Genomic DNA, 24200 nt, shown 5'->3' with positions numbered 1-24200 from the left:
TTTTGAAGAAAGATGCAAAATATAGCTATGGATAATAATTTTGTAAAATATTTTTATCACAGCTGAAACCAAAGTCACACACATTTAAAACTTAATATTGCAATTGTTATCTGGCCAAAAGTTTGTTGGCACTTCATTTTATTAAGTAAACTAGTAAAGAATATTATACAATCTTCTTGGTGTGCACATTACTCATTCAAAAAAATTCAAACATTAACATTAAGTAATACTCTATTAAGACTTTCCTAAGCTTCAGCAAAGCAAGGATTAGTTTTACCATCATGACTTTAAATTGGAAGGGACCAGTTCCAAGTCTCTTGGTGGCGTGCATTAACTTAGTGGGTACTATGTATTATGGTTTCAGTTTCTCAAATGCTCAATTATGCCTTGATTTGAAAGCCATAGCAACTCTGATCACTTTTAAAATGCAGCATTTTAGCAGCCAAGTGGTTAGGAGTCAGTAATCCTTTGGCTACATTTTTGAACATTCAGACATTAGTATAAAGCATGCAGATACAGCAGCACTGGAAAGCACAGCACCTTGCTTTTGCAACACAAGAAAAGACCTCCATGTTCAGTGTTTGGCCTGTGTTTAAGTCATTAGCTAGGCTAGATAAAAAATAGTTGCAAAATCATAACAATGTTTAGAATGAAGTTAAATATCCTGGCTTTAAAAACATATCTACTGTAGGGCTAAAGCTAATTAAAAATACCTTGACTGAACATGTCATTCTTCAATGTAGTCTCTAATCCTATAATCCTGTAATGACATCTTCCTTTAGACTAATCTAGTATCTGGACCATTCAGAAACAATTTGAATTGCAGAAACCAAGCTGTTTGCTTAGATGAAAACAAGTTTTAATGTAGCTGTTCATAAGAACTCAAAGTTATCCTCAGATGCTTTACATATTATACACAAGTAAACAAACACAATAGATTTGGAGGTGAGAAGGGGAGAGAGAACAGAAAAGAGACAGTGAGTTGTGCAACCTGCTGGTGACCTGAAAAGTACCATTTCATTCAGCTCCTTCCTATTTGCTCTGTTCACAGACAGCAGAAGCAGGAGCAGCAGGCCAGCTCTCTGCTGCAGCATCAGGGTCAGGTAAGGATTGCAGCAGGAGTGGAGAAAGACGACAAAACTGCCATTGCATTAAACAAACTCTCTTGGCCACACTCCTTTCATCCAGCCTATTATTTTGAATTATGCAGCCCATCAATTCTAATTCCTTCCTCTAGCTGCTCAATTAAAGATTCAAGACATGGGTTTCCTTCTCAAAATAAATACAACCACTAAAGAAAAAAAGTCAGAGGAACTCTCAGTGCATATAACACTCTTTAAATTAAAATTATTCAGATCATGGAGCCAGTGATTTCATTTCTCTTCACACAGTATATACCTTTAGTTATGACAAGTGAATGAACTGGTACTTGCATAAACCTTAGCTAACTGCAAAGGGAGAGGCATTCGTAAGTTTCGCTGCAAGGAATAAATCAAGGGATTATTTAATTTCTTGGAAAGCAGCAAGTGTAAACCAGGACCTGATGAAGTGTTTGTATGCTGCAATATCCCACAAACCAACTTAAGATCACATATTAAATCAGCAACAACATCATGACAGCAACAAGCACCACCCTAGCACCACCACCACCACCACATGACAGCAACAAAACTGAACGTTTGTCCTTCCCACCTTCTTCCCCTACCTCCCCTCATTTTTAAAAGCACTGAAGGTGTTACTACCATGACAGTGATCTGAAGTCATCAGTGACTGCGAGGAGTGGCTATTCCGACTCCAGGGCTGGTCTGGGGTGGCTGCTTTTGTTGGAGACCTATTTTTGAGGGGCTGGGCGTGATTGAAAGGCAAAGTTTGTGGAGGGGGGGGGGAGGGAGGGGAATATGAAATTCTCCACGAGCAAGTTCTGAGCGGGGACGCGTTGCAAACCAAGTGTTTCCAAGGCAGCATTTTGAAATTCGCAATATTGGGGCAGCCAAGGGGGGGGGAGGACTTGACTGGCACGTCTCAGCTATCACGGGGAGGGGGGCTGTTAGTGGGGAAAGGGAGCATCATTTTAAAAGAGACCCCTCTTCAGGCAGGCAGCCCCCCTCGCCCCCGTTTTCCTGCACGTTAGCAGGCTGGGCGGGGAGGGCAGCACCCCCGTGGGCTGCCCCCTCACGAGGCGGTGCCTGGGTGAGAGACCTGCCCCCCCCTGCCCTGGGGGAGGGATGCTGTGGGGACAGCGCTCCCCTCCCCCGCTCAGGGTACCACTCACCTCGGCGGGGATCAGGGCTGGGAAGGGGAGGAGCCACCTCCAGGTGCGGCTGCGGCTGCTCCCCCTGCTGCTGGCTCTTCCCCCTGCTGCTGCTGCTGCGAGGCTGAGGCAGCTGCCGCCCCTGCTGCTGCGGCTGGCTCCCCCCGCCCTGCTGCGGCGGCGGCGCTTGCTGGGCTCACCTAAGCCGCCGCCATTTTGTTTCACCCTGTTGTAGTTAACGTGAATCCGACATGACACTGATTACAGCCCAATGGAGTCTCATTAAAACCTTACCTACCCTCCCCCCCCCCCACCACACACACAGACTCCGCCCTCCGGCGCAAGCCCCGCCCACCGCCGCTCGGCATTGGGCCGCGCCGCGCCGCGCTCATTGGCCGCCCCCGCTGTCCATCGGCCGACCGCAGGAGCGGCGCGCCCCGCCCAGCGGCCAGCCAGGCTCCCCATTGGAGGGCGGGGCGTGCCAATCACGGGACATTCCCTCCGCCGCCAAGAGGAGCCCCGCCCATCTGCCAAGGGGGAGGCCCCGTGGACAGCCATTGGCCGCTGCCGCCGCCAAACACCCGCGGGGACCCGGCTACCCCCTGGCCCAGCCTTGAACTCTAGCGATTGGCAGCAGATTACGAGTGGGGGCGAGGAATCTCGCAACGTCGCCCTCCTATTGGCTGCCGCGCCCGTCAATCCCGCCTGCTTCCCGCCCCTTCCCCCTCCCCGTCGCCGCCTGCTCCTGAAGTTTGTTCGAGAGGTGAGTGCTGGCAAGAGACACAAGCGACGGCCGCCGTACCAATACTTCAGGGCGGGCGCGCGACACACATTAATACGCAGCCTTAAATACGGAGCTTCACGCGCGTGCCGCGGATCTTGCCACTCGTGCGGGCGGGCGAGATGGACCCTGCGTGTTCTCAGCATCACCCTCCCGAGGTGCCTGGCACTAGCAGCGGCTCAGCGCGCATGGAGGGGCCGCGGGGGGGGGGGGGATGACAATGACTCCCAGCTCCCACGCCACATGCCGGTCCCTACAAGTTTCCCCATGCAAAGCACCAGGACTTCTCTGTCACCCCTTCTGCAGAGGAGGCTAGGGTGGGCGCATGCAACACACAAAAAGCCAACCAGCCCCCCCTCCCCCTTGCCTTCCCTCCCCCACCCACCCCAGCCATCCCCTCCTCTGCAACATGCACGGGGACGCTGCAATGCTTTGCCGAGCACAAGTGTCTGCAAACACGTGCATCAGCCTCCAATGCAAAAAAAAAAAAAAAAAAAAACGGGGGAGGGAAAAAAGTGACAAGCCCCTTGCACAGAGAGGAGGGGAAGAGGGTTATTATGGTAAATTGCAGCCTGTCACCTAATGCAAAACAAAACCCATCGCATGCTCCCTGTTACCACCCCCCCCCCCCGGCCCATAAACTCCTACGAGTCTAACCTCCGGTGCAGGTTTCCCCCCTTGGCTTGCAATGACCTCCTTTCTCTGGCTGTGTGTGTTTCTGCAGCAGCGGTTCCTGCGGAATGTGCTGCCCCTGAAACGCGATCGCCGCTTCTCTCTCTCTCTCTCCTCTCTCCTGGCTGCAACCAGAGCCAGGAACACAACAACAACACAACCTCCCCCTCACACATACACAGTGAGGAAACGCAGCCAGGAAAGACAGACAAGGAAGGGGTGGGGGGGAATCCCAAGTTAACGGATTGATTGCATCAGTTACCTTTTCTAAACCCCTTTGCAAAAGAAAAAAAAAGAATAATAGAGAGAGAATACCTTGTCTCCCCTCCTCCTCTGTAGGGCTCCTCTTCTTACACACACATACACACACACACACCAAAAAAAAAGAGGGGTGGGAGTGAGATCATACATACAAAAATGGGTTGCAACCGTTCCTGTCAGGATGTGGGGAAGCAAAGGGAAAACATTAAAACAAATAATGACTATTATTAATTTTAAAAAACCACCCTAAACCTCAAGCCTTCCTGATGCTAAATGGACGCAGATTGGAGCGCTGGTGCTAAGACACAGAACCTGAGAACAGCTAATTGAAAGGTTAATCTGCATAGACTGTGACAGATGAGGTTCCCTCCCCACTTTTCTGTCTGCTGCTGGAAAGTAGGAAATAGGGCTTTTTCAAAAAAGGAGGAAAAAAATTAAGGAAGGTTGGAGGGACTGGTGGTTTCTGATCATCAGTGCCAGTCTGGTTAGGTCTGGGTTACAGACCGGGCAGGGGAGGGGTATGTTTTGGGGTGTTTTGGTTGGATTGGGAAGTGGTAGAACATAGTTATAAATATCTTACCTGATTTAAAAGTATTCTGCAGGGTTCTCAAGCTTCTGAGATGTTTTAAATGAATCATTTGAAAAATAAATATTTGGAAATTTAAAACATTGGAATGGGAAAAAAAGACACACAGGGAGACTGCAGATTCCTATATCATAAAATGATTTAAATTGCTTCGTCCATAATGAGAGATCCTCCTGAATCCCTCTTTCCCCACTCTGGGCAAGTCTGTCATAATCGCCAATGGGACAGGGAAGAATTGAGCAAATGGTGAATATTTCCTCCCCTGTTATGCTTATCCGGTGAGATTACTATACAGACTTATTTTAGGGAACTAGGTGCCCTGATTCTACATGTATTGGTGTTCTAGGAAGGCTACACTTGTGTCAAGTCCCACTTCTAACCAGCTCCTTCATGCTGCCGTCCTGAGTGACGTTAGCAAGAGCCAGACATCAGGTCAAAGCTCTCATACTTTCAGATGTTTGCTCACGTATAGTGAGCAAACATCACACTTCACTATCTACTATCTGTTTGAGTTTGTCTGTTTGTTTGTTCAAGAACACCTCCTACACGGTAAGAACTAGACCCACCAAATTCAGTATGCCTCTTATCGTAACTTAAAGCAATGTCAGAGTTTGGTTGTTCCAGGAAAATGGATGTGCCTGGAATGGGATTGGCTTCTCTTAAAACCAAACCGAAAAGAGACAGGATCACTAAATCAAGTATAGTCCTCAAAACTGACGTAACTGAGCGAATGTTGAAAGAGGGCTCAGGCCGGGCAGGCAACTCTGTTCTCAGCCGGCAGAGGACTGTGCCTCCCTTCCAGCTGGGGCACCTCTGTGCTGGGGAAGCAGAGGGGCGGCTGCTCCCCATCCCCAGACACGTCTGCTCCATGCTGGAGTAGTCCTCTCTCTTCCAGGCAGCCTGCATACTCATCTCAAGCCCCACCCCAGAACAACAGTTTAAATGAAGTATGTACATGTCCATTTTATTTTCCCAAAAAATTAATTGAGTTAAGGATCCGAGCAACACAGGGTAAATCTTCTAGTAGTCTAATAATAGAACATAACTTTCTCCCCAGCGCATGCTACTGAGGCATGTAAGTTTACTCCAGCATCTTTTTGAAAAGATCCTCCCTGTTGTAGATACCCAATCTGGGAGTTGATCCTGGAAACGCACACATGCTCATGGGCGGCTGATACACTAGGCAGGGGAGGGCGTTGCCTTCCCAGCTGCTACCCTGGCCCCGCCCACACTCTGCCCCCAGAACGCCTGCTGGAGGCATACTGGGGTCAGAGTGTTGCTGCCCCCAGTGCCCGGCCACCCCGTGCTCTGGGGTCAGAAAGGTTGGAGCCATCTGCCCTCTCTGTGTTCCGGGCTGGGTAGGCTCAGGTCACGTGCCGCCCATCCTCCCTGTGATGGGGGTGTGTGGCCTAGGCAAAAGGGGCTAGGTTGAGGTTTTGCCTCCTCCAACCCTACCTTTACCAGCCGCCCATGGAAATGCTTGATGTTACTCACACAAGTAGGCCCACTGACTTCCCTTTCCACACCCTGTGGATGAAATGCTGCCCACAGGTATCCTGTAATCACAGACTCTCTTAGGTTTTGTGAAGTTCAAAACTCTCTACGGGAGAGGAAAAAAGAAAAGACATCTGCCATTAGAAAGTGGATAGGAAATAATCTGTTCCAATAAATCAAGGTCTTTCCCCACTAGTAGATGCTCATGTATTGGATTGAGATCAGAAAGAGATGTAGATTTCCATATTAATGCTAAATGTTAAGGTTTACTACATCTATATCAGAAAGTCATTTCGGACTATGTTATAAGGCTTCTGATTTGTGATATTTTAGAGCCCTGGGATTTGGTTCGAACTAACGCGTCCCAGCGCGCACTTTCACTTTCAAATCAGCTGTTGAGTAACATGCCAGCATGAAGCGCAGGATATTTAAATCCCTGCTTCATTAGCAATTTCGGTCGCCTACATTTGCATCCCTAGCTCGAACTAGGGAGCAAGTGCAGATGTACCCAAACTGTGATGGATTTATATGCCTATGACTACTATCTGCAGTACTGTTATTGCTGGTTCAAACAGATATGAGAGAGACAAGGTAGGTGAGGTAATAACTTTGATTGGAACAACTTCTGAGGGTGAAAGAGACAAACTTTTGAGTTGCACAGAGAAGAAGAGCTTGAAAACTTGTCTTTTTGACTGACAAAGTTGGTCCAATAAAAGCTATTGCCCCACCTCCTTCCCCCATCTCTTATAATTATTAACACTAATGAGTTACAATACCAAATGATGCTCGTAAGTTCTGAAAGATGTCTAGACATCTCAGGTAGAAATGTGCTATGTGATCCCCGCATGTGCCTCAGAGCCTCAAGTACTTTCCAAGATCAAAAGCACACTACTGCACCTGAATCTACAAGGGAATATTATGGTCCAATTCATCATTCCATGCCAATTTCCTTCCCTTAATTATGATAAGCCTAATACTTTTGTTTTTCAGTAGGAAAATACAGATAGACCTTCACATGTGTGCTGCTAGACACATTTGTTTGCATACATCTACATGTCTGATGGACTGTATGTCTTTAGGGTTCGTGCAGAAATCCAGACACGTTACCCACTTTGTGGATGCAAGCCAGTGTAAATAAGGATGTAGTGCCTGATTTTGAGAAGTGCTGCCACATACTTCCGTCGGAGTTGTGGATGTTTAGCACTTCTGAAAACCAAGCCTTCTGGCTGAAGTATTATCTTCACAAGGATATAGCAGTTTGAGCTCAGTGCTTAAGCAGAAGCACTACTTGTGTTCCTACCTGTCTGGGAATTATAGGTTGGGCGTTATACAAACAATAATAATACATTGGGGCTTGATTCTACAATCTATGTAGGGACTACTCCTGAGTGTAAAGTTATTCCCATATGTAAATCTAATCCACGGTGTAATTTCATTAAGATCAGTGTAGTTACAAGAGGAGGGATTTGTAACCATCTATGTAACAGGGCTTAGGGAACCAGAGAAACAAGAGGCTGAAGTTTGAACCTTCCCTTTAAACCTCCTTATTTGTGACAAACCAATACACATCAGCTAAGGGCTAACCAATTCGCATCAGCTCAGAAATTTGAGGGCACTCTCATCTAAATACACATGCTGCTCATTTGCAAAGGGCATGTCCTTCTCTGAGGGTATTTCTCTTCCTTGGAGTCATTATTGTCCTTTATTTTTATGAATTTAGAAAAAAAAACCAGGGGTTCCATCATTTTAATAATGGGCCCTAAATTATCTCCTTTGGAAAGGTTAAGGGGTAAAATCCAGACCCCAATTAAGTAAATAGCAAAAGCCCCATTGACAAATTCAGCCACAATGTCACTCAAGAGTTATTGTGTAATGATCATTAGCTGTAGTGGCCTTGTTGGGGATAAAGATACCTGCAAAAGATCAGTAAGCTATCTCTCTGTCCACTTTTAAGTGTCTCCATAGACATGTCAGGTACACAAATTCTGCAGCTACATCTCTTTTTCTGGCCTGCTTCGTTGCTCAAGTTCAACAGCAAAGCTGCGGCTCCCGCTGTGGTCTTGAGCTCCCACGCAGATTTCTTTCTGGCCTGGTAATAACTCATCCCTTCTTCATCTCACCTCTGTCTTCTGTAGCCTCTTACATTCATTGTAACTGAACCTGAAAGAGTGGTCCATATATGTGAGCCAATCCCTTTCCAGGTGAATTTTATGTTCCTTGTCTTATGTATGAGAATACTGTACATGGTATGCTTTATTATATACACACTAGCACTATGGAACCCTGATCCCTGCCTTTAGGTTTCACCTCATACAATTAATAAATAGTAACAAATATATATAGTAAAATATTTATGACCATATATTCTGGGCCTGTGCTGTACTCACTCGTTCAGCGATTAGTCTTAAATAACAAAATGATAGTATAAAATAATCACCTGCTGATGCCTCATTTAGTTCTTGTATTTTCTTTCTAAATCCCTTAAATGAAGGGTTTACAGCAGAAATGCTGACACGTTAGCTCCAGAATTATAATTGGTGTGATGCTATGATACGAGAATCAGAATGTTTGTGCTGGATCAATTGCCATCCCATTGGGACAAAGGGTGACTTTTAATAATAAATCACACTTCTGTAACTTGGTTAAATCCAAGGATCTAGTATACAAACATTAATTAATTAAGCCTCACAACAGCCCTCTTGGGTGAATGCGTATTATTATCCCTATCTTACAGATGGGGAAACCGAGGCAAGGAGTGGTTTGTAGCAAGTGCTAGAGCTGGGAATAGAACCCAGCAGTCATTCTGACAGTTTGCCCCCTGTTCAAACCTCTTAAAATATGACTACACTGCAATAGAATACCCATGGCTAGTTTGCGTCAGCGGATTTGGACTCATGGGGCTCAGTCCATGGGGCTATAAAGTTATAGTGTAGGTATTTGGGTGCAGGCTGGCACCTAGGCTCTGAGACCCCTGGGACCTCTCAGTCAGAGCCTGAACCTATGCACAGCGATTTTATAGCCCTACAACCTGTGCCCCACAATCCGAAATCAGCTCACATGATCCAGTTAGGGGTGTTCCATTGCACTTCAGACATACCCTTAGAACCCCTGTCCACTTCTAGTCCGAGAAAACTGTTAGCCAAGGAGAACAAAACCACTTACTTGTAAATATACATTTTGACACCTTCCCAAGGGCCTTGTTCTTCTGCTACAGTAACTACAGTTCAAAACAGCTCATGAACCTCATCAGGAGGAGTCAGTTTCCAGGACTTTAAAGAAACACGCCTCCCACAAAACAAACAAATGAAAATTCCCTAAAACAGAGCAGATGAATGAAATATATATAGCGCCTTTCTTACGTGCACTGTTCCAAAGTCTTGTATAATGCATCCAAATCAAGGTCAGACTACATGCTAACAGGTTTCATTTATAAATAGTTAATAAAGGGATAATACGTGATGAATATATGTTTAACAACTGACCACTCAATTGTTATGAGTCCAGCAGGTCAATAGGATACTTATAATCTTGTTGTATAATCCTCTATAACACTTACCAACATGCTTATAAACCTCTATAACACATACTGCTTATATCTGCAACATGCTTATAACCTATCAATCATGTACTAACCCTTTATAAATGAAAACATAATAAAAAGAGTGACCCAAAACGATTCTGATAAAGAAAATACAGAAGCCTCTGCTCTTGCAATCTGCAGTAAGTTTTGTCATATGTATATTGGTTTTAAGAGATTTTCTCTTTGGCAGATGGAGTTTGACTGCTGGGTGCAAAAGTAGTATTTTCCTGTCTAATCCCAAAATGAAAGGCTGGCCTTTTAAATTCTAGCTCCCTACATCAGACAGTATCATCGAACTTGGCACAGCGTTGTGTTTTTACACATATTTACCATGATTCTCTGTAGGCAGCTGATGTGATGAAGGAGGAAACTGAAAACGAATGGAGATCTCTTTTCTCAGAGCTAATGAAAGCCGCCATAATCAGGGTTCTGTACAGACTCTTCATCCACAAATCGTACTAGGTTTTGTTAGGCTAGGTGAAACGGGAGAAGGGTGGTGGTGTTTGTAGGAAGGGTTTTAACACCTTGGCTTGTCTTTCTTAGCATGAAGGTAATTAACTCTCCAATTGTTATCGGTTGACTTGTCTACAGGTTCAGGTTTCCCTCCCTCTGTTCCCTTTGGGGATATTGAGTTGTCACTTCTTAAGATGATGGGATTCTCTGTGGAGTTCACATGAAATCCCCCTTCATGGCGTCCCAACAGCTTTTTCCATGCTTTCAAAGCTAGGGTTGCCAGATGGTTTCAACAAAAATACCGGACACACTTGACATGACATCACAATTGACATTCCATCCTATTTAGAATATACCGGACATTTCTGTTTTCTCATTTCTATTTTCTCAATTTGTTTCCCAGACAGAAAGCTCAAATACTGGGCTGTCTGGTTCAAAGCCGGAAACCTGGCCACCCTATTCAAAGCTACTGAAGTTCTCTCTCTCTTGCTCTCTCTCTCTTTTTCAGTGGCCTTTACGTTCACAGCCCTCTCCAGACCCATCAGGAGAGGAAGAGGGAGACAAATACCTCTCCCGAGCAACCCACTTGCAGAGCTCACTAGGAGACAAGGCCATCCTGAGCCCCTGTGAGCAACGGCACAGGCAAGTTTCATAACTAACAATACTCTGAGCTTCTGAAGCACCTGAAATTTGAGGCTCCCAACGCTGACGCTTCATAGTCTCCTACAGGGAGATCGTTCTAGAACACTGTCGTCCAGCTACAACTGATTGACATTTTCCAGATTTTGATTTTTTAATTAGCCGTTTTTGTCAGATGTTGCCAAGAAGAATAGAACATGTGGGAGGGGACTTCTGACACTTTTTCATCCATTTCATTCCCTTCATCCCTCCTATATTTTTTGACTAGATGTATCACACAAGGAAACTGGAATGCCCTAATAGGAGCATTATAAGCCAGCTTTGTGTAAAACAGTCCCGAGTCTGCTCTAAGTCTGCTCTGGAAGCCGAACTCCTCCTTTTGTGGCCCCTTTCTGTGTCTTCTGAAGTTCTGCCCCGAGGAGCTCAGCCAGACACCAAGATATTGGCTGCTGTGATTTTAACTGGGTATATTTACTTGTTTGTTATTTGTACATTTAATGTTTTATTTAAAATGCAGTGACTGCTTTAGCTGTGGATGCTCCGGTGAACACTAGGGGAATCATTCAACCACTTCTGACCGCTGCAAACAGCCAGCTCCACCCATTTTGCAACATAGAGGGCCCAGGCACAGATGGGAAGTCCATGACCCAGACCACTTCAAACAGTGTGTTCTAATCTTGCTCAGAGATGGCCTAATCAGTATGGTGTGCTCAGCCAGTAGCCAGTCTAACCCTGCTGAAGTTGAACCAGGGCTATAAACAGAGGGGCAAGGTTTTAAAACACCTCTTGAGTAGGAAAGAGCTGTGTGTAAAGAGAATTTTTGGAATGGTACCTGATGGATCAATCAATTGATTGATCTGCCTCAGATCTTTGAGAGCGTTAATGACCAGAAGAGCTGGGAACTTCAGTAGAGGCGAAGGTAAATTATCAGTGCTGGAAACATAAAGTAATCCTCTTTAAATATTCTGCTGCAGAGCTCTGTGGCACAAGCTATCCCTTATGTTCTCTGTCACGGGTAGGTAGATAGTGACTCATCAGGATGCTGAGGTGGGGGACTCACAGTCTGGCATCATTAAGCCTTTTGTTTAATTCATAGAAAAATACGGTTTTATTTTAAAAAGGGGAAAATTTCCATCTCTCTCTGCTGTTAGAAGCACAAGCAAGATCAGAGCAGGCGGTGCTGTGGTTGTATGTATTTTTGTGGTGCTAGCCATCACCCCTCTCACTATCCTGATGTTTTCTCCCTTTGTTATTTTGTATCCCACAGTGCCAGCTAAGTCAGAGAGTTGTCAGGCTCAGCACTGGTGCTGCAAGATACAAAATAGCTGGGGGGGGGGGGGGGGGCAAATCAGAATGGTTGGAAGGTGAAAGGGAAAGGCTATTTTTTTTTAATGAAAACAGTAGCACCAGCTGCATCCTGCAAGTTGCTAAATTAGCCAGTCGGTTGTTTTTCTTTTAATTTTTGTGTGAATTCAAGAATAGGTTGTGGATGTCTTGGCAACTCATGAATGAGGCCTTTTATGAAAGAATTCACCTTGCAGAAGGGCTGCTGTCAGACATACAGGCCTCTTTCCATTAATTAAGCTACAGAACATCCTCTCTCGTTTTTGAGCCCCCTTGATGCCTGGGTAATCAGGCCTGGAGCTTTTCCTCAACATCTGTCCCTGTTTCACTTGCTTTTTTTGCTGTCTTCCCTCCTCCCCCCCCACAAATAAATTTTTGACCAACACACATTTTTGTTTAATACCTTTTCATGTTGCTCGTTTAAGTTATTTAGATTTTATCTCACGTGGCTATAAGAGAACATGAATATTTTGTTCAGATGCAAACACCAGTGTTCTCTATATTGGCAGTGGAAGCTGCCTGAGAGCAAAAGGGGCTATTTCCAAAGCACAGATGGGAACTAGGCAATTAACTGACATTCACTGGGAATTGGGTGCCTAACTCCCATCTGTGCCAACCAAAATCTCCCCTTAATTCTAGCTTGTCTTACTCACGGGAGCAGTCCTATTGAAGGCAAAGGGAGTTTGCAAGCATCACTTCTAGCAAATTCTAATGCAGAATTGGGGCCTGTAACAACTCAGGCTTACACTGTCCCTGGTATCCTGAAGGATCCCAGTGGCCTACGTCACAAAGTAATAAAAGCACAATCAATGGACTGAAGCATTTAACTCAGTGTTTCTTAAACTGTGTTCTGCAGCACACCAATGTGCCGCGAGGCAGTTGGAGGTGTGCCGGCGGAGAACAACAGAGTTCAAAATGGCCACCCTTAAAGAGACAGGCGACTTTTTTTTCCCTCAATAACTTCCCTCCCCTCCCCCCCCCCCTTTTTTTTTTGCTCAGCAAAAAATCCTTGGTGTTCCTCATTAAAAAAAAATTGTTTGGTTGTCCTTGATCTTAAAAAGTTTAAGAAACAGTTATCTAACTCATACAACTCTTCAATACAGGCTCGTGAAACTGCCATAACGTTTTACCTGCCCAGGTTTAAACTCTCTTTACCCAAACTCTATTTGATGATGATAAAATAGAAATGCTTACAATCAAAATCCATACTTTCCCTGGGCAAATATAGGCCGCAATCCTGCAAACTCTTAAGGACATGTGTAATTTTACTTATCTAAGTAGGCTTAAAGATTTCAGTGGCATTATTTATGTGAACAAAATTATGCACCTGTGTAAGGGCCTGATCCGGAGACCAATGAAGTCAATGGAAGGACTCCCATTGAGTTCTATGAACTTTGGATCACACCCTATGTGGATGAATGACCAGAGCCTTATTGTGTGAGGCTCAGTTAACAGAACTGTAAAACAAGAAAATCAAAGTGGAACAACACAGCAAAAGATTTAGGGTTCAAAATTGTGTCTATTAATTGTTCCACATAAAGGTCAACATTTTCAAAAATGACTGGTGATTTTGGATACCCAGCTTGAGACATCTTAATGGGGTCTGATTTTCTGAAAGGAATGAACATTTGCCGTTTGCTAATCAAGCATCTTTCTTAGGGTGGCCAGGTGCCTGGTTTTTGCCTGGAAGCTCCAGTTGAAAAGGAAACCCGACAGTTTAGTCAGCTATACTGACTGGACCCCAAAGTCTGGTTACTGCACATAGGGGAAGTCCTGGGTAATCGTAAATTTAGAATACCCAGGAAAAGAGAATCATGTTACCTCCTCCGTTGTGTCACAGTAAACACAGAGCCTTGCATGGTGTCAAGTATCAGAGGGGTAGCCGTGTTAGTCTGAATCTGCAAAAGCGGTGAGGAGTCCTGTGGCACCTTATAGACTAACTGAAGTGTTGGAGCATAAGCGTTCGTGGGCAAAGACCCATGCATCTGACAAAGTGGGTCTTTGCCCACAAAAGCTTGTGCTCCAACACTTCAGTTAGTCTATAAAGTGCCACAGGACTCCACGCCGATTAAACACAGAAGAAGGGTAAAATGATTGTCTGACATAATTTAGCAGTACTAGGAGTCAGGACATTTGGGATTTAATCTGGATTTTATTGATTTTAATGGCATGTACATGTTGCCAACCCATCTGAAAATCATAGTTTCTTTTTGCCTTTATTTCCCCAACTATGAAGTCATAGAGGAGCTATTATTAAAAGTAGTTCTTTCTTACCACAGAAGCCAAGACAAGAGGCAATAGTTTCAGACTACAGCAGAGCAGATTTAGAATAGAGCTCAGGAAAAAAGCCTTCCTAACTGTAAGAACAGTAGGACCGCGGAATAGACTGCCTTGGAGGTTGTGGAAGTTCCTTCATTGGAGGTTTTCAGCTGAAAGCCAGATAGCCCTCTGTCTTGGATGGGTTTAGAGAAAAATTCTGCAAAATTCTGACTGCTAGTGCTAGTCAGACTTCTTTGATTATACCTCCTTCTTACATCTATAGTAACTTATGCCCCAGCCCTGCCACACAAGTAGTATATAGGTTGGACCTCCCTGGTCTGGCACTCCGGGGACCTGACCAGTCCTGGATGAGGGATTTTGCCAGACCAGAGGAGGTAATTTCTGGACCATTGTCACTGCCCCCTGGTCCGGCTGCTGGCCTCTGACCCAGCCCCCCTCCTCCTGCTGGCCTTGCTGCCCTACCAACCCCGCTGAGCAGCCATCACTGATGTGGCTCCGGGACCTGCCAGGCAGCCCCGCCGTGTAGCCATGCATGCTACGGTGGGGCCCGGGACCTGTCTTGCGGCCGTGTACACTGCGCTGGGGCTCCAGGACCCGCCAGGCAGTTGCATCATGCAGCCTCCTGCCCCACCAAGCTACTATGGCTCCCAGCCCTGTCTGGCAGCCACACACCAGGGCTACGTCTACACTGGCCCCTTTTCCGGAAGGGGCATGTAAATTTCAAGAGTCGTCGTAGGGAAATCCGCGGGGGATTTAAATATCCCCCGCGGCATTTAAATAAAAATGTCCGCCGCTTTTTTCCGGCTTTTAAAAAAGCCGGAAAAGAGCGTCTAGACTGGCCCCGATCCTCCGGAAAAAGTGCCCTTTTCCGGAGGCTCTTATTCCTACTTCAAAGTAAGAATAAGAGCCTCCGGAAAAGGGCACTTTTTCCGGAGGATCGGGGCCAGTCTAGACGCTCTTTTCCGGCTTTTTTAAAAGCCGGAAAAAAGCGGCGGACATTTTTATTTAAATGCCGCGGGGGATATTTAAATCCCCCGCGGATTTCCCTACGACGACTCTTGAAATTTACATGCCCCTTCCGGAAAAGGGGCCAGTGTAGACGTAGCCCAGGTCTGCCAACTCTGCCAGGCAGCCCCGCTGCAACATGCTGGGAGGCCCTGCCATCAGCTCGCTGCTGGCAGCCCCCTGTGCGGCAGGCCCCACAGAGACCCTTGCTGCTGGCCCTGCACTGGGACTTTCTGGTCCTGCAACATCCATGCCAGACCATGGATGTTGGCAGAGCAAAAAATCATGGTTAAGAGAGTTTCAACTTATTCCAATTAAAAAAAAATGTTCAACTCTCACTAAACATTAAAAACAGTAAGTCAGTGATTTAAACAGAACAATTGAAGTAGACAGTAAAGTTTAAGTACGATGCCTATTGTAGGAGGGTCATAGTGTTGCCACATTTACTTTTATGCTGCCTTCAGAGGTGGGTGGCTGGAGAGCAGTGGGTGGCTGAGTGCCCAGCTCTGAAAGCAGCATTTCTGCCACTACCACCAGCAGCAGACCACACCGTGCCATTCTCGTTTCCTTGCTGCTGCTGCTGGCCGTGGCCCTGTCTTCACAGCTAGATGGTAGGAAAGCAGTGGCTGGTGATCAGTGTCCTGCTCTGAAAGCTACAGTGCCACCAGCAGCAGCGCAGAAGGGTCAGATGGAATATACAACGGTGTGAAATTTGCTCTTTATGCCCTGAGCAACCCATGAAAAATATGCACTCTCTCTGCAATTTAAGTAGACTCCAATGCACTGCTGTGAGTAAAATGTGCACATTAAGGCTCCCCCAAAGCTCCCATGTCCCTCCCAGAATACATTCTGTGCCCACCCGGGGGTCACCCCCAGCATGGGAATCTCTAGACTAAATGACCCTTGTGGTTCCTTCTAACCCTGTGATTCCCTTTCTGCAGGGAGATGTTGTGACATCCAAGCCTTTCATATTTGGGAAATGCTTTCAGATGAAAATGCAAGGCCAGGACAAATTAGTATTATGAATAAAACCATTAAAGAGCCCATTTCCCCACCAGCTCTCACATTCTTAATCTATTTCCGGGGCTAACTCTTTATAGTTCTTCCCTGTTTTCCTACAAGTCATTCCCCTAGCCACCTGTGGAATAATGGAAAATAGCAAAGCCTAATCATCTGAGCACAATACTGGGCAAGTAAGAACTCCCGTGTTCTAAACAGAGCTTAGACACAACAAGCCCGTTTTGCCTTGATCCCCCAGCCTCAGTTTCCCCCTTTGTTAAAGAGGGACCGTATTAACCTACCTCACAATGAACCACTTCAAAACTGAAAAATGCTACTCTCTGTGTAAGTGTCGAGTATTATTACACAGAACATGATCAGCAAAGAGAACACCCTGCTCTATTTCAATTGCTGCATACATTTTTCTATTATAACAATTAACCTCTTATAAAAGAATCAGCAGTGAGTTTACATGTTGAATTTATATACAGTGGATAATTGCTTTTAAAAAAATCTACAGTCAAGGAAATTGCATTTCTCCTTTTGCTTCTAAAATTACAATCTTCTGACTTCCCAGCTGGTAGGTAACACAAGCAATCAGAGGAGGGTCCCTTGAGCACAGTTGTGCGACACACATGAAAACCAATCTCATTTTACAAAGAATTAACCCACAGCCAGCCATGTTTAATAAGCACTAATTTGTGACTCAAGCCCACCCAATCAAGAAGATGCACATCCCATTATGCTTAGGTTGCAACGAATGTGCTAGCTAATTTTGCAACAACTCTGAGGCCTGCAAGAGCAAGGTACCCTGACAGAAAGGAAAGATGGTTTTGGTGTTAAGGCATCAGGCGATCTTGGCTCCATCTTCTTGCTCTGCCACAGACTCCCTGCACAACTACAGGCCAGTCACCTGATCTCTCTGGGCCTCAGTTTCCCCTCTGTATAAAGGGGAACGTTAAAGCTCTCTTCATCTATCTTGTCTGTTTAGATTGGGGCTCCCTTGTTTTTTAATCTGAGCTGAGGCTTGTAGGGGCTAGTGTAACAAATACATAGAAATAGTAGCTGGTATAGAAGGTGAGTCTGCTTCCATTTTGAATTAATGTCTTTGGGTTTGTCAGTTTAAGAATATTTTTTTTTCCTCTTTCCCCTGTCTGTCCTCCCCCCTTTTAAGCTGTTTTTAAAAATTAAAAACCCTCCGCATAGAAACAGACAATGGAAAATAGATTGTCCCTTGTTGATAGTGTCCATTGTCCCAGGGCTGGGGGTGAGCAAAACATTTTACTTATTTACTCAGGATGGCTCTCTGCAGTATATTTGTGCTTTGTACAGCCTAGCTTTAAAGGTGACCTGCAAATGAAAATTCAGATTTAAGTAATGAATGCTTAACTCAATTTTGAGCTTTCCTCTGCAAGTCACCTTAATTTGACCCAAGCAGTGGGGCTGCTAGCCCTCCCTTGAGAGATCATTCCACAGTCTGTAAAACACGCCTTCAGGACTTTTTCCCTGATATTCAGCTTACATTTTTTTTCTTTTCACCTTATTATGCCCCTAATTATAGCCCCTGAACAATTCCTCTCAATTTGTAGTGTTTATCTGCAGACAGTTATCCTATGCAAGCAGTTGCCACGTCCCTCCCCAGGCATCATTTAACCAAGCTATAAATGTTTATTTCTGTTCCTCATAAGCAGTTCATGTCAGCCCTCTTATATACTGAAAGATTCTAAAGTCCAGCACATTCACGTAATTCAGAATCTACAGCTTGTTGGATGTTGTGCTTAAACTTATTGTATAAAACATACTGCACAAACAGGGTACATTCTATTAGTCCAGTTAGGAGACTGATTCCTCAGTGTGTGTACATGTAAAGGTGTTAGATTAAGCGCAGTAGTGACTGAGCTGCTGGGACTTGGAACATGGTACTTTAATTTCCCCCGATTTGAGAACTAGCAAAATACAGAAATACAGAATGACTCAGTTACAACTTGACTCCTTAACTTCATCATGTTGCCACGGGACACATTCTGTGTTTTTCAGATGCGATTTTTTTTTTAAATATGCCATAGCAATGGCTGCTGCATGGACTTTGCTGCTACACCATGGCTCTCGTTTTCCAAAATACATATGAATATGGCCCATTGTACACGGAGGTGTTTTTTTCCCCCAGGGGTGATGCTGTGTCAGTATGGTTTCAAATCAGCATATGCTACACTAGTTCAAGCCCTGATTTACATTTGTGCTGCACATCTGCATATTTTGCACTGATGTAATGCAAAAAAAAAAAAAAAATCTGCATGGCTACAGCCTCACTTTACATACATTAGAAGTTCCACTTAACTCAAAGTTACACTAATAAAGGACCAATCCTGCATATACTTAGGCCCATGTGTAATCTTATTGCAGTCACTACTCAGTAGTAAAAATGCTGGACTGGCCCTAGTAGGAACACAATGAAAAGTCTCCATTATTTCTCCATCTATAATCCACTTTTTCATTTGGGAGCGCACCAAGAAACCCCGTGATGTACCGTCCAGACCTCTTCTAATGTCTATTGCTGTTCAATACACAAAATGGGTGTCAGAAGTAGACTCCTCTTCAAATCACTCTGAGAGAACCAAGCTTGGCTGCTGTAGAATGTTTTCATTTTCTTCAGCTGCATTGATTTGTCTCCTTCCCCATCTTTTTGGTAGATTTTTCAGCACTGCCACATTATGTATATTTGCAGTTATTGTTTGCAGTATGGTATTTCCATCTCATGTTAATCTGAGCTATACGTAAGGAGTAGTCCTGTGGTACCTGGGGCTATGTCTAGACTGCAAGCCTCTTTCGAAAGAGGCTTTTTTGAAAGATACTTTTGAAAAAGCCTCTTTCGAAAAGAGCATCTAGACTACAACCAGTACTTTAGAAAAAGCGAGCCGCTTTTTTGAAAGAGAGCTCTCAGGCAGTCTGGATGCTCTCTTTCGAAAAAGCACAGTTTGCATTACATACCGCCTTTTTTCGAAAGCACTTTCGAAAGAAGGTGTTCTTCCTCATAAAACGAGGTTTTCTGCAGTTGAAAAAACTTTCGATTTACTTTCGAAAGAACGTGGCAGCAGTCTAGACACAGGCGAAGTTTTTTCGAAAAAAGGCCACTTTTTTTGAAAAAACCCTGTAGTCTAGACATACCCTTTGAGACTAACAAAAATAGATACAATCATGAGCTTTTGTGGGTAAAATGCACTTCATCAGAGACGCTGGAATGGAAATAACAGAAACCAAGTTATATATAATGCAGAAGAAGTACGTGTCAATTGTAGGAGCTGTGTTAATGAGGCTAATTAAGTGGACTAAATGTGTCCCATTCGTAGCTTTTGATGTGCAAATGTGGATGGTAAAGTCAGGAGAAATTGGCTTTGTAATGCACCGACCGGGTGTTTCAAGGTTTTGTTTTTTTTTCTTTAAAGCCCAATAAAGATGGGGAATCAAAAAAGCCTACCAGCCAGGAGCGCCCCTTGGGCTCTGTGTGCTGGTAGCTCAAGCACACTGTCCTTAGTAGGAAGGGGGAGTCAAGAGGAGGAGAAAGTAGAGCTTCTATTTAGAACAGAGGTCCCCAAACTTTTTTACCTCTTCTCCCTCCCCACCCCGAGCTGGGGTCAGGATCAGGGCTGTGGTAACACTGACACGAGTAACTGGGCCTCAGCTACGGACTGGGGGTGCAGCTTTGGTTGGGGTGGAGGGTGACACAAGCAGCCACGGTCCCTGGGTGTGGGGCAGCAGTCGGGGCCCTGCCTCCAGCACCGGGATCAAAGCTGGGTGGGGCTTCCTCTCCACGCTTTGTGGGCACCACCCCCAAACATTCCTCTGTGCCCCAATTGGCTGTGCCCCACAATTTGGGGACCTCTAAGTTAGACCAGCAGAGCCCCTGTTGCCTAGAGACAGGATAGCAGATGGGAGGGAGGGGGCAGCATCAAATGACTGACAAGGGAAGAAGGGCTCGCCTGACCAATAGGAGGTGAGATGCCCGCCCCTGGGAGCATGGGGGCTGGAGAAGCCATTCTGGAGCAGGCTGGGACCAGCTGTGTGCAGAGCTGAGGCAGGGAGCCGCAGGCTTCCTCCTGAGACCTGGCCTCTGGGGTCCTCAGCTTGGCCCTGTGACCTTTCCAAGGAGAAGCCCAGTTTGTAAACTTGTGTTAGGAAACCCCCCCCCCCTCCCCCGAGCCAGGCTGCGTTAGTCCTCCAGCTCCCTAGTGACAATTAGCCACAGCACGGTCAGCTGTGCGCCGGCGGCTTGTCCAGGGCTGTGCCTGCTGGAAGCACGTCTGGGCCCACGGGCAGGAGACTGGAGTTTGGAGTCTCAGTATAGTTTTGTCATCGGCACCTTGGGCCCTGCACTCCTTTGCGGGGCAGGGAAGTCCTGGGAGCAGAAGCAGTCTGACTCCTGCATGACGAGGCCACCTGCCAGCCCCTCTGCAGTGACCAAGAAGTCCAGAGCCGTCTCCCAACCTGAAGATCCACAGCAGAGTGTGAGTGCATCATCCTTTAGGGTCAGGGAGATTGTTTGGGAGACCCCATATTGCCTGCTTGGGGGTCTGAAGCCGGGGGTAAGGGTTTGGGGATTTTATAATGGGCTGGGGGGGAGGGACTTACCATCTTATCTTACCTGTGATTTTTCTGGCCTATACTGAACTCAGTCAGCCAAGTTTCTAAATCTTGCACAGAAGATATTGTCACAGGTCAGCCAGGGCTCCTTCAAAGTATGTGTACCAGCTAATTTTAAGCTTGCTATTATCAGGCCATGTGACTGCTAAATTCACAGGTATTAACACTGAGAATAGTGTTTTACCAAGCGATATTTATCTTCTGCTTAATATAATTACTGTGTTGAATATATTATATGTGTTTGCAGAAGGGATGTGATCGTGTATATGTTTAAACGGTTAACTGATGAGCTTGGGCTCCTCCATTAACTTCTATGGTTTTGCAAGGCGCTCCTGCCCTGTGCTTCTGCCTCTGATACAGAGACAGCAGTCTGGGGGTGTGTGTGTGACAAGCGGGAGCCGGTGCTTGTGGGGAGCCAGCTTTTAAGCAGGCTTTCTGCAAGCACAGGCTGCTGGGGAGCCGCCTCCCCTATCTGTGTAACCGCTGGTTATACGTTTACAAAAAATGCTTTTTAACGTCCCTCGTTTGCAGGGGTGCTGGAACTGGGGTGCTGCAGTACCCCTGACTTGAAGGAATAACAACAGACACCAAATACAAGGCTTCCATCAGCAGCACTCCCACTATAAAAATTGGCTCGACTACCTGGCAAGCACATGGTGATTATCCTGTGGTTGGAATTTTCCTCCGAAACTGCCCTGGTGACCCTGCCAGGAAGGAGCAAAGGAGGAAAAGGGGGAAGGAAGGAGGGCACTACCAAATAAATTCATATGGGAACATAAAGAAATGACATGCTGATGAGTGGGTGGCAGGATCTAGGAGAATTCAGGCCTGTCCATCAAAACCTGTAAGGAGGTTGGCACTTAAGGAGATACCTAGGTGGGTAGGGGAGGTGACACATTTCACGTTGTTTGCTATATTTTGCTATTGGGAAAGCATTTTTCCCATCTCCAACTCAATATTTTTCTTCCATTTACTAAACCGGTGAAGCCACTTTAAGAGCTAAGGCGGCAATATATATTTAATTATTCCAGGTTGTTTTAATTTTTGTTTTCACTCCATAAGAACAGGATAAATTTTGCAGACACTAAGGGCTTGAATCAGCAAAGCACTTCAGCTGGAATTTTCAAAGGAGTTTAGCACCCAACTTGCATTGATGTTCAGTAAGGACTGGGTTTAGAACGGTCTTAAATGCCTGCAAAAATGCTAGTGCATGCTCAAGGATAGATGTTTTGCTGATCTGGACCCTAAAAGCCAAATTCTGTCCTCCGTTCCACATTTATGCAACCCCACTGATATCAAAACAGTTGAGTAAGGCAAGAGGACAGTGGCCTTTGGTTATGGCATACAGAAGCACTTCAAAGGAAAACAACAGGGATTAAGGGTTGTGTTTAGGAAAGCACTTAAAATGTGCTTTCCTAAATTGGAACCCCAGAAAGTGGTCTCCAAATAGGGAGGTAAAGGAATTAAACACTTTTTTCTCCCTTATTCAAAGAGAGAACATTCATTCATTGATTCAGCTGATTATTTTTTAACACACAACCAACAAGGGAAATAACATACAAAAACTGCACCTAAGGGTAAGGTCTAGATCAAAATCAAAGCTCCAAGGAAGTTGAGAATACATTCTTAACACAAAAGTCTCCCTATTAAATAGACTTGCCAGCAACATCTTATTACAGATCCAGCATTGCCTGCACCCTGAGGTGCACTCGGTTATTTTGCATTGCATTTAGATTTCAAATGCAGAATCATGGCATGGAAAGCGTTGGGAAATGTTACTGGTTAAAAACACGAATGGCTCATTGTACTAACCTGCCTGTTCTGGTATTTTTTTCCTTGTGCTGCCCACGTTGGGTCTTTGTCTCATACTTGGTCCTTGGCAGGTCGAGAGCAGCTCTGGAATGCACAGACAATGCCAAGGGGTTGCAGACAACAGGTTGAACCTCCAGGGTCTGGCACCCTCTGGACGTGGCTGGTCCTGAACTATGGAATTTGTCAGATTAGGGGAGGGCCCTGTCACTGTCTCTGCTTCTAGCCCCAGCCGGCTCCCCTTGCCTTCAACTGACTGTGGCTGAACTCCTTAGCTCCCGGCCACACAGCCAGACCCCTTGTCCCTGGATAACTGGATGCACTGCTGGACACCTTACTGTGGGGCTCCCTGGGCTGCCTGAGTCCTGCCACAGTGCTCTTGGCTGCTCCCAGATGTGGGGCTCCTCACAATGCTAGAGCCCTCTGTCCCAGGATTCCCAGGCCACCACTGGCCTCCCTGCTCCTGGGCTCTCTGCTCCAGGAACATCCACGGTCCTGCTGGACCACAGATGTTGCCGGACCAGAGAGTCCCAGTTTAGGGAGGTACAATCTGTAGAGCAAAGGCAGGGTTGTACCCGAAGTGCCGCAATGCCTCTGATAGGTAAAATGATGTAAACCCAGATTTCAATCTGATTACAGTCATACGTAGGCTGAGGAGGGCACCAAAGGAGGCGGTCACAACAAAATAAGCAGTGCAGAAAATGGGGTGGAAGTAATTGCTGTAGTCCATACAGTTTTTGCGTTGTAGTGCTGTGCTCATCGTTGACAATTTGCTGTCAGGGGGATTTATTTATTTATTTATTTTAATATCTAATTTCCAATTTCAGAATAAGCAGAATGGCTTTCCCTTGGATGAAAGGCAATTTATTTTGGTCCTGCAAAATTCAAGCTATTTCTTTATTTTGTATGTGACAGTAATTCTTAATAGCACACATAATCCTAGGATGGGAAGGGACAACGAGAGGTAATTTAATGCAGTCCTTTCTACTCTCATGGCAGGACTAAGCATTATCTAGACCATCCCTGATAGGTGGTTGTCTAACCTGCTCTTAAAAATCTCCAATTATGGAGATACCACAGCCTCCCTAGACAATTTATTCCAGTGCTTAACTACCTTGACAGCCAGGCAGTTTTTTCTCATGTCTAACCTAAACTTCCCTTCCTGCAGTTTAAGGCCATTGCTTCATGTTCTATCTTTAGAGATGATGGAGAACAATTTTTCTCCCTCCTCCTTGTAAATAACCTTTTAGGTACATGAAAACTGCTATCATGTCCTCTCTCAGTCTTCTCTTTTGCATACTAAACAAACACCATTTTTTTCAATCTTGCCGTATAGGTCGTGTTTTCTAGACCTTTAGTAATTTCTAAACTTACTCTAATTTGTCCACGTCTTTCCTGAAATGTAGTG

General features: G+C 45.4%; 1 protein-coding gene and 1 long non-coding RNA gene across 6 annotated transcripts in view; one reads left to right on the top strand and one right to left on the bottom strand.

The window, feature by feature from the left end:
* The window catches only part of KAT6B (lysine acetyltransferase 6B), a 164796-nt gene extending 160967 nt beyond the window's left edge, over window positions 1-3829 (bottom strand). For 2 of the 5 annotated variants that reach the window (XM_075935748.2, XM_075935749.2), the window contains exon 1: window positions 2273-2565. The gene's annotated coding sequence lies outside the window, so the exon portion shown is untranslated. Of the gene's footprint in view, window positions 1-2272; window positions 2567-3689 lie in introns of those variants that run through there. The other 3 variants (XM_075935744.2, XM_075935746.2, XM_075935743.2) reach the window with 3 other exon arrangements.
* The window catches only part of LOC142830479 (uncharacterized), a 137070-nt gene continuing 115529 nt past the window's right edge, over window positions 2660-24200 (top strand). Inside the window, exon 1 of the long non-coding RNA XR_016350207.1 lies at window positions 2660-3014. This is a non-coding gene — a long non-coding RNA (uncharacterized LOC142830479). The remainder of the gene's footprint in view (window positions 3015-24200) is intronic.

This window comes from Pelodiscus sinensis, chromosome 8 (genome assembly GCF_052426305.1).
Source record: "Pelodiscus sinensis isolate ZL-2025 chromosome 8, ASM5242630v1, whole genome shotgun sequence".
NCBI classification, from domain to species: Eukaryota; Metazoa; Chordata; order Testudines; family Trionychidae; genus Pelodiscus; species Pelodiscus sinensis.
This window is presented reverse-complemented; position numbering and strand designations above follow the sequence as displayed.